The sequence below is a fragment of the Thermobia domestica genome, chromosome 3 (genome assembly GCF_964235325.1).
Source record: "Thermobia domestica chromosome 3, izTheDome1.hap1.1, whole genome shotgun sequence".
NCBI classification, from domain to species: Eukaryota; Metazoa; Arthropoda; class Insecta; order Zygentoma; family Lepismatidae; genus Thermobia; species Thermobia domestica.
This window is the reverse complement of record NC_137456.1, coordinates 83,030,360-83,041,437: the sequence shown is the minus strand read 5'-3', so window position 1 is coordinate 83,041,437 and position 11,078 is coordinate 83,030,360. Positions and strand designations below refer to the sequence as shown.

The following is an 11,078-nucleotide window of genomic DNA, read 5'->3' as shown; positions in this document are numbered from 1 at the left end:
AAAATATTTGATACAACTTAAAGTCTTAAGAAACATATGTAGTAGATATTTTATTGAAATCGTCTCACATCACATTTTCGTTTTGTTTAGTTATTTGGATGTGGTGAACGCATTCCATGTTTCACTTAAACATACATGTTCGTATCATATCCATAAATCAATCAAATATTGAGCAAGGAAGTTTATTTTAAAGTTGGATTCCCTAGATCAGCGGAGAGATTAAATGGGAAAGCAGTTGTCCCCTGTCCCTCACAAGTTTACTGCACTGGGTATTCACAACTTTATGTACGGAAAGGGCAGATATCAAAGGTGCCACATAAAACGGTGTAGAGGCAACTACAGGTTGAGCGCAAGAAAGTCTGCAGTTCTGGATTTTAATACTTCTTTCGTTAATATCTCAGAGTTGCACAAAAATGACTCAGGTCTCTCTTGCAATCATCGATTCAAAGATAGAAGTAGTACGGGAGGAGAATAGTTTTTGGTACCTTAGGCACTGGCGTTTTTGGCATGTAAAATTGGGGGGGGGCATAAAAAAAAGTTATTTAAATGGTACTACCTAGCCCAGCTTGTTTATTATCTTCGATTCCATTTGTTACCTTTCTGCTTACCTTCACGGACCCCCTGAGGTATATCAGGAACTCTGTTATAATCGTTCTACAGCCTGAAAATTATATTACAGATACATATAATTATTTATATGTTATTCTATCGTTAGTAAATAAATTAAATTAGAATAAAATATTGAATATTTTGTATTTCAAAATATGGGGAGACGCGTCCCCTTCGTCCCCCCCCCCTCCGCCAGAGACGCCCATGACCTTACGTAATATTGTTAGTGAACGCATGAACAGAGAAAATGGATAAAAACATACAATTGGCACACAAAAATGGGAAAACATACAATTGGGAGAAGAAAAGTACTTCTAGTTTTGGATCTTTGAATAAACTTGGACAGAGAAAAAGGAGAGACAATGAGAGTTAAAAAATGTTCAGTAGTAAATTTTTATCACCTTCGGTCTCAGTAAGAGTAGTGCGAGTAGAGATTAAATCTTTTCTTGAGACGCTGAATGAACTCCAAAAAATCGCTTGACGCTATATACGACTTTCTGTTCTATGGGGATTCAAGTTGGCACAGGAAATGCTTGATTTCTAACACTTTCGGCTTAAATAGAGGATAGTCTTAAAACACTGAATTGATCCAACTAAAAAAAAAACGCTTATCGCTATCCGTTACAGTTTCTGTTCTATTGTTATCAACGTTGAAACCGAAAATGACTTCAGTGGAGGGTTATAGGAGGAGACAGAATCTATTCTTGGGACACTGAATCGATTCAAATAGAGCCGCTTCTCGATAAGTCTTATCGTTTTAACTCTATGGAAATCAATATCGCCAGCCAGGCTGCATTATCCTGTTGGTAGGCGATTTTAATTTATCAGAAATTACAGGCACTTATTTCAATTTTCAGAATATCGCAGCCAAATATCAATCCTTGCATAATTTTATAGCATTATGTAATCTAACATAGGCCTATTTTAATAACATTAGAAACAATCTTGGAAACATTAGACCTAGTCCTTGCAAAATTTAGACAACAGTCCATAGGGATATTGCTCATTTCGTTAAGGAGGGTTTATACCATAACATTATCAATAACAGTAAAATTTAGCAGATTATTACATTGTATTCAAACAGAAGAAGGAATATCGAAACCTATGATTTAGAAAAAGCAAACTTTAGACAACTTTATTTTGAATTTCAGAAGATTGACTATACATTTCTTAGTTATTATTCTGAAATTGATATAGCAGTAGAGAATTTTATACTTTTTTGTTGAAATTATGCGTGAACATGCACATAATGAAGTCGATTAATTACGATAATAATATTCTCAACCGTTGAAGAGTTGCATTGATCAAGCTTTGAGAATTATTGTTAGATCCTTATGAAACTGAAATATTACTCTGCAAAAAAATCATCAAAATTGATGTATGTACTTCGAACTTATGCGTGATCATATTGTTTAAAAATGAAAATTTCTAGTGTATTTATGGTGGCAGTTGTTGTGTCAATATAAAATTATTTTACTGGGAAACAGTACTCCAACTTGTCAGAACTGAACACTTGAGCATAAGAGGTAGATTCCATTCTTTTCTCTGTGGACGTTCAGAAAAAGAACCATTTCACCTCTGAATGCGAGTACTACAATTTTACTAACATAAAACAAAAATTATAATTTTAACAAAAGAAGAATAAGAACAATATGTACATTTTATCAGAACTGCTACTGAGTTACATGTCACACAACCTTATGTTTGCAAAGAGACCAAAACTAAAAGCTCAGACTCTGTTTTCCTTTAACCAAATTTTACATATGTCAATGAAGGAGACTTACATGAATATATGAGAATCTCTCAGCCCAAGTTCAAAGTTCGTTCTCACGTACATGGCTAATGCGTTTTCTGTCGATGCCTCTGATCCCTCCGTTTGCAACTCTTGGCAGTTGCCAAGACCAATGACAATCCCCCGTTCTAGGTTCCTCATTTTATTACAAATTTTTTAGTCATTAATTTGAAATTAGATGCTAAGCTATGATTCTTCAGCAATTAAAAGTCCCATGAGGTTATATCACTTTTGTCCCTTAGGACAAGTCCTTTTCAAAAGGGAAACATATTAATAGTTCATTTAGATTACAGTCTCAATGTTTTCTCTTCTTACAATCACACTTAAGCACCAAAATCTTGTAACATATTAGCATATCCATTTATTATTTTTCCCCATAAAATCTTTGTTCTCAAAACAATATACACAACTATGGTCGACCACTGTCAGCCATTGGGAATTTTATAGTCTAGCTCCGACGACTATAGTTACATCCTTATGAATATTATATACGAACGCCACGAAAGAATACTCTTTGAAACAAAAAGAGAATAATGAAAATCGGTGCACCTATGCCCAAGTTATGCGTAATGATACACACAATTATGGCATGAATATTGTCAGCCATTGAGGAGTTTTATGATGTAGCTCCGACTATAGTTAGAACCTTATGAATATTATATAGGAACGCCAGGAAAGAATACTCTTTGAATCAAAAAGATAATAATGAAAATTGGTGCATCTTTGTCCAAGTTATGTGTGATCATGCATACAATTATGGCAAGAACACTGTCAGCCATAGAGGAGTTTTATCTTCTAGCTCGAAGACTATCATTACATCCTGATAAAATGTGTATGGGACCACCGGGAAAGTATGTTCTTTCAAACAGACACAGAAAGCATCGTCAAAACAGATGGAGCTATGTCGGAGTCATGCGTAAATACTATACTTATATTAAAGCCAGTTAATTACTGTTTTTTACACTACATCCATTGAGGTGTTTCATGGTCTAGTTTCAAAAAGCTACTGTTACATACTAATGAAACTTTTAAAAAAAAGTCAAAATCGGTGAATCTGTGTCGAAGTTATACTTCAACATAGACACAACATACATATTAAATTTGTTTATATAAATTTAAAATGCTCAATGCTCCATGCAAGCAGAGAGGGGTTAAAAAGCCACAAAGCTCCCAAGCAAGCTGAGTGGCTGAGGTTAAGAGTCTAAACTAAGTGGGTAGGTTAAAAAAAAAACCTAAAGCTCCGAGCAAGCTAAAGGCTTTAGGGTAAGTTTCTCTCAAAGCTCCAGACAAGCTAAGAGAGTAAATTTAACTATCCAAAGACTAATACCAAATATATACTAAAGGTCCTCCTAGTTTTATAGATCCTTCAATATGGCTGATGGTCTTTCTTCGTCGCATAACTAGTGATATCGATGGTTTTCTTTCGTCTACCACTGTAATAGTGTGTAATAAAACACAGCTGGTATTGTTTATAAACACAAGCATGTGTTGATTGTTTGTAAGCAAATCCAAGTGCAAAATATTACAATACATATAAACGGGTTAAATTGAGAACCTTCTCCTTTGTTTTAAGTCGGACAAGAAACAATATTAACTTTTCCATATATTTAAGTATACCGTAAAAACTTTATATTACTTTTACTTACAATAACTTTGATAATTCGACTTACTTTACTTGTACTTTGAAAGCCTCAATTCTAAGTTAATATTTTGTTTAGAAAAGAAGAGAAAGAAAATGGCTACCACATTGTCTTATAAGAAAAAATACAAATATAATTTTGTATATCCAATTTCTCTATTGACTATAACTGTAATAGGCTATATAGTAGAAACATGGAGAGATAGACTTGTCAGATCTCGAGGCGTCACTCGAAGTGCCCAGGTTTGAAATACATTTTATGAGACCAATGAACTAAATCGACAGGTTTAAATATTAAATTACCTTTCCATTTACCCATTATATTTTGTACTAGTTGTTGTTAGCTACTTGCATTTACAAGGATATTTTTTTATTGTAATTAAATTAAGAATAGGCTAGGATTGAATTATTTTCATTGTTGCGCCAGTACTGTAGTTTTAAGAAAAGTGGGAATGAAAAAGCTAAAAATTAGTGTTAATGAAAATAATTTATAGGCCTACAAACACTTGGTTTTGAGTTTAAGGTCCCCTTCAGCAGCCAGGCTATATAAGATGGGACCTATTGATTAACATGGAATCCGAACCACATGAACTCCCGCAGGGAATCAGTTACAGTTTGTGAATTATAATATTCACATATGATACGAATAATCTATATATTAAAATGCTAGAAATGTTTATAATGATTTCAACAATAAGATCTCGAAAACCTCAATTGCTAGAAACGTGCCGTTTAAGCTGGTCAATTCCGAATTTTGTGTAGACTTGCCAGTTCCCATTCAAATTTTCAAAACACTTGTCTTTGTTTTTCTATTTCATTTCAGGCGTTGTTTTCATGTGGTTCGGATTCCACGTTAATCAGTAGGTCCACGTCTCATATAGCCTCGCTGCTGAAAAGGGACGTTAAACTCAAAATCAACTCAACTCAACTCAGGCGTTGTTTTGATCCTATTTAATATTGCAACTAGGATGATACCCTTGTAAAAGGCAACCAGTAGAGCAGCTACGTGTAGCAGGTTGATGGACATTTCAGGCACTTTGCTTTAATCCGAATGACAAAACCTACTGCAAGCTGCAACTTCGAAGGCTTGTGGACCCACAACGATGCGTACTTGGATTTGGAATTATAATAAAAGAATGTATTTTGTATCATCTATTACTTATCTAAGTTTGCACAAACTCCTCCCCAACATTCCATATATTAAAATACTACATTTATATGTTTTTCTATAGCAATTCACTCTTTTTGAGTTCCTAATAACCTTTATTTGTGTTCCTAAAGTGATTTGCACAGATATAGTGAGAAGTGGGAAGGAGATTCACGCTCATTAGAACTGTGCGCTGTGTAAATAGCGCAGATTCAGATAGGAATAATAATAAGTATAAATTATGGAGCGCTTTTCTTCGCTGCAGATACACTTAACTTGTTCAAAATAATGCAATACGCAGACAATGCAGTTAGTAATTCACGTTCCAGACAAGTGTTTAATGTAATGAATATTTTATGACCAGATGATAAAATGTCAACAGAACGTGTAATGGCTAAAATTTGTGTTCAGAAGAACTCGAGAACAACCTGTCATTATTATTTACAAAATATTCTGGAAAGTAGGATTCCTCTTCAGCTACAGGGAGCTAACAAAATGAGCAATATATCTGATTATTCTTTTGTTATTTCAATTTAGTTCGACACAATGTACGTTTGGTTCGTAGAAATGCTAGCGTTAGTAGTTTGTAATAGTTGTTATTAGTTTTCTAAACTTAAATATAGAGTTCGAGAAAGTCTTTGGAAAATAGAAACCTAAAAAATAGTAGGAGGAAAACTGAATATCTCGAATAGTTTAACGGGAAAGGAAATATAGAAATAAAAACTACCAGAAGAAAAATTGAGTGAAGTGAAGAATTTATTTATTTATAAGAAATATTTAAGTTCATCTGTTGCTAAGAATAGTGACTGGGACTTGCAAATAAAACACAGAATGCAAGAGGGATTGCAAAAGTATATGGCGTTTTGTATGACAACGGAATCACGGTAAAGTAGGCCTATAAAGAGATATTTACAAAAGAGTTGTTAGCCAGCAATGATCTATGAGCAAAAACATTGCCAATCAAGAAAGTACATGAAAAAATATTGAATGTTGCCGAATTAAGGATGTTACGCTAAATGTGTGGGATAACATTAAGAGACAGAGTGAGAAATGAAAGAATTAGGGGAACAACCAAAGTTATAGAGATGTAAGAAGATCCAAGAAAGGAGGCTGCAGTGGCATGACCATCTAATGAGAAGAACAAACAGTTGTATGGTCAGAAGAGTGATGACAATTGAAGTAGATGGGAAGAGAGGTAAAGGGAGACCAAGAGGGAAAATTACATGGACATGGTTAGATATGATTTCAGGGAGAAAGGTCTAAAGTCTAACAGGGGAAGAATTCTGGGACAGGGCTTTATGGAGAAGGCTCATCAGAAACATCGACTCCACATAAATGGGTAAAGCTGAGAAAAGAATATAGAAGAGTGTACCAAACTAGAGGTAGCGAAAGAAAACAATTTTTCAGTTTCAAATTTGTAGCTATCATTACACAAATGTCGTTGGTATCTCCTGGCTTGGATTCAGATCAACGTGCAACCCAACTGAGACAAAAAGAAAAAAGTATGATTTGTACAAAGAAGGGAAAAAAATTTAAAAAATAAAAAAGACTATATGCTGGCCGGTATATCTTCAACATACAACTAACTTTTTACCGAGATTGTGTAGAGTACGTGAAGTACTGGAAAAGTTTTTATCGCGAGAAGAGAAACTGTGAGCGAGTGAGCGCTGACAAGAAAAGAGATCGCAAGTTTTCCTGTTAATGCGCACGCGCCCTGAATCAACCAGTTATGTTGAAGCCTTCCGCCGATAAAACCATTGGGGGTACACAGCTGAGCTTCAGTCCTGTCGCGTGTCCGATCCTAGTTTACTTTCACGTGCATCAGTAATAAAAAAACAAAAAAGAACGAAACGCTTGAAGAAAAACGCGTCTGTCTGTAAAAAAGTGAATTCTAAAGAAAACAAAATAAACCACGTGTGTTTGTTTATTTAAACACCTGTGACCAAAACATAAAACCGCTGAAATCTAATTTATTTTTTGTTTATTTTTTTAAGAATATGATTCCTAATTCTACCTAAATTTTGATTCTACTATATCATTTGTCTTTGGGAAATTTGTTTGGAAAGTCTAAATTAAAGTATTTATTATTTTATGTACTAAGGAATAAATAAATAAATAAGTGTACCTGAAGTGTTGCCAGAGTGTGTATGAGAAAGAAATAATAATAATATCGTTTCGTAACTTTTTGGTGAACAAATTTATCTTTTTTCTGTTTTGTTCAGATTTGTTTCTCTAGTTTGTTTTGTTTCTGAATGCGAAATTATTTGGGAGATTGTGTTTGTGATGTTAATTTGCGTGTTACAATGGTCCCTTGTGATTGGAGGACCTAGAGATTGTTGCGTGGCCTGTGGATCTTGAAAACAAACGGAAACACAAGGTAAGTGACCTGTTTCTTAACTTAATGTGTGTATGTGTGTTCCAAGATCTTAGTGCACATGTAACTTACTGCAGTGACGACCACGTGTTCTAGAACAGGATTTCATGTTGCTAATGTGTGAATGCATAAACTATAGGCTCTTGACCTTCGATAGGAAGATATACGGCTTAATTAAACTATATAGATGGGCGGGCGGGAACATAAAAGAGAAGAAAACGATAACGTGTTTTGTATTACTACTAAGAACGAAAGTGATATTCTAGAAAGATAATTGTGATCTATGTGGATATTGGATTTAAAAAAAAAAAAAAACATACACATGGCCATAATAGGCTGTGTGCTATATCTATATACCGACAATTTATGCTGAAGTACTATTTTTCTTTCTTTTTTCTTTTTAATGAAACAAAAATTGGTTCACTAATAATTTACATACAGAACGCGCACTTCGTAACTCATTTGTTATGGCATGCTTGATTCAAAACAATGAACTACTTTACAGCTGCTATTATGGCAATCACTTTGCTGTTATCTTGAGCAAAATATTATCCCAAACATGGTCTGTTTCAGCTTATTCAACTGTGTAAACTTACGGTACAAGATTATAGTTAGCTATATAAACTAGTGATCATTTTAGCTTTACCGAGAACAGATAATATAAACGATTCTGAATGTATGTATAAGTCGTCCGTCAAAGCCGAGAGCACTGAGCATTGCAGTTTCTATCACATGTAAATGAAATAGTTTATTTAAAAAATGAAATATTATAATGGTACTCATTTTATATACTTCTTTCCTTTTAGGATATTTGTTTCATTTTTTCTATTTCTTCTTCTTAGAAAAAAGGATTCTATAATGTTTGCTGAATACCATTTCTTCTTTATGATTGTTTAACAGGGAGAACTTTCAAATGAAAAAAGAAATTAAAATATTTCAGTTTAACGTTTCACGATTATGCTCTTTAGGCTAAGGGAGACGGATGGTTAAGGCACGTGAATCAGGATGGAAGAATTGAGAATGTACGAGGAAACGGGAGAACTCTGAGAAAATCCACGAGGAACGAAACAGGGACTTCACGCGCCAGAGGTAAGCGCTTAATCACTGCCACTGTAACCCCTCTTGAAAACTCTTTCAAAGAGTCGTTAGTTTTTATGGCAGCTTGAAGAAGCGCTAATAATTAACAGAGGGCAGCACGTGTCTCCTGTCTTTTCAATATATTTTGAAGGAAGTAGCAGGTTCATGATGAGTCAGTGGTAGAGAGCGCTCCACTTGACAACCCTAGTTCGATCTCCGGTTAAGTAAGTTTGTAGCGGACAACATCATGTCCTTGAACTTTCTCGGGTTACTTCCATTTCCTCCTACATTCTCTTTCTACCAATTATTCCGTTATCATTCAGTTACATCAATTATCCATCTCCCTTAGCCTAAAGGATATAATTGCATGGTCTGTGTTAGAGCATATTTAAGAAAACATTTTAGAGAGTCTTGGATGTATAGAGAATTACATTTGATATTTAAAAAAAAAATGTGAAAGTATTTACATCAGTGAATTAAGAAAAAAGTCATTTGCTGCTACGTAATATACGCATCTCAAATATTTGTTTATCTTCTTCTTGATTGGCGAAGACGGTGAAGGTATCAATGATTTTAGTTCAATTTCTTTCCAGATTTTTATTTATTAAATTGTAATATTCTTTTTTTACATTGTTTGGGTGCCACTACAGCTCATTCCGTGTTTTAACTTAATGTTCAGAAAAGCGATAATTGTTTCATTGTTCAAGTTATTGATTCTGTTATTTAAATCATATTAACAATGTAACTTTTCTAATTTTGTAAGAGTATGATGCAACAAATGCTGCTAATCTTAAAATTAAAATTAAATACCGGCAAAGAGGCTAGAGAAGAAGAATTTAAATGAAGTTAGTTACACCTTGAGGAGATATACTTTCTTAACAACTACACGTATAACATGAGGAAGATTAACTATTTCTGAGAATTCTTGAGTTCTAAAACTTTAACGCGAGTAAATAATTTGTTTACTAGCAAGTGTATGATTTACTCAGCAGTTCAGACTAAAGGTTATTGGTTTTCAAGAGGTAAGCAGAATGGATTGAAATTCAAATAAAACAGTGATTAAAAGCAAGAAAAAAGTCCAGATCATTGAAACGAGCATAGCAAGCTTTCTACTCGATCCGATTTGTGTGTCTGTCCAGCTATCAGTTCCACGATAATTCTCGTAAAACAGCTAATCAAAATTAATAGAACTTAGTAAGTTTCTTCCTTCAACCTTCCGAAACAAGCCTATTGTTTGGGATTCTAATTCATTAAGAATAAAGGACTGAAAGGCAGAATATCCAGCCGATTTTTCAATTTTCTATAAATTCATACAAAAACTACTAGATACATAATATTAAGTACAAAAAAAAATCCAGTAAAAACTACGTAAAAATCCATTTTAAAATACTATAGTTCTCTTCACGGCAACCCTAACATTGTACCGATTAGTGCTAAGATTGGTCAAGAATAAGCATATTTCATTAATCAAAAATATATTTTCTTGGTTCAATTTACGCAAAATTGATCAAAAACGATGTGAAGCTTCCGAAGTGTGAGTGTGGAGAACAATGGAGAGAATTAACTGGGTCGACCAGAAAACGAATGAGAAAATGTTCAAAATAGTTGGGGAGAAAAGAACAATTTTAGATATTATTAAAAAGAGGAAGAGAAACTGTTTGGGACATTGGCTAAGAAGAAACTGTATCATAAGGGACGTGCTAGAAGGTATGGTGGCAGGAAAGAGAGGGAGAGGGCGAAGGAGATTACAATTAATGGACGATATCAAAACAGAAAAGTCGCACTTGAAGACGAAGAGGTTAGCGGAAGACCGTGGAGCATGCAAGCTTGTCAGTTGCTTCAAATGACCTGCCAATAATGGCAGAATACCTATGATGACTCAATTTTAATGCAATATACCAATATATATAAGCTTACCAATCATCTCAATTGCATCAAGTTAAAATGAGTCCAGAAAACGTAGAATTTACCTCCCTCATATTTTTTAAAAAAAGAAGTTCGGTCATAACTTTAGTCAAAATTGTTACATTTTAATACACTATGATATGTTCTTTGAGTCTTTCCGAAAATTCCTATTGCTTTTAGTTGAAATCTATAGCTATATTTTAAAATGAAAGTGGCTAAATTTGTAACTTGATAACTCTTGAACCACTCTAGCAATCTCGATCAAATTTTCAACATAGATGAAGTTCTGGCCCGGGAGTGCTTTCAATATTTCACTTTGACGGTACAATGTAGAGTGAGAGAAGGGGATATATATATATATATATATATATATATATATATATATATATATATATATATATATATATATAAATTAATAACTCTTGAACCACGCAACCAATCTCGATCGAATTTTTAACATAGATAAGGTTCGGGTCTGGAATAGCTTTCAACATTTCACTTCAACTGTGCAACTTAAAGGAAGGAGAAGGGATTG

General features: G+C 33.9%; 1 protein-coding gene across 1 annotated transcript in view; it reads left to right on the top strand.

Annotated features, from left to right (window-relative positions):
- Positions 1-6,983: 6,983 nt before the first annotated feature.
- LOC145680557 (guanylate cyclase 32E) overlaps positions 6,984-11,078 on the top strand; it is a 966,530-nt gene continuing 962,435 nt past the window's right edge. The window contains exon 1 of the mRNA XM_081751189.1: positions 6,984-7,564. The gene's annotated coding sequence lies outside the window, so the exon portion shown is untranslated. The remainder of the gene's footprint in view (positions 7,565-11,078) is intronic.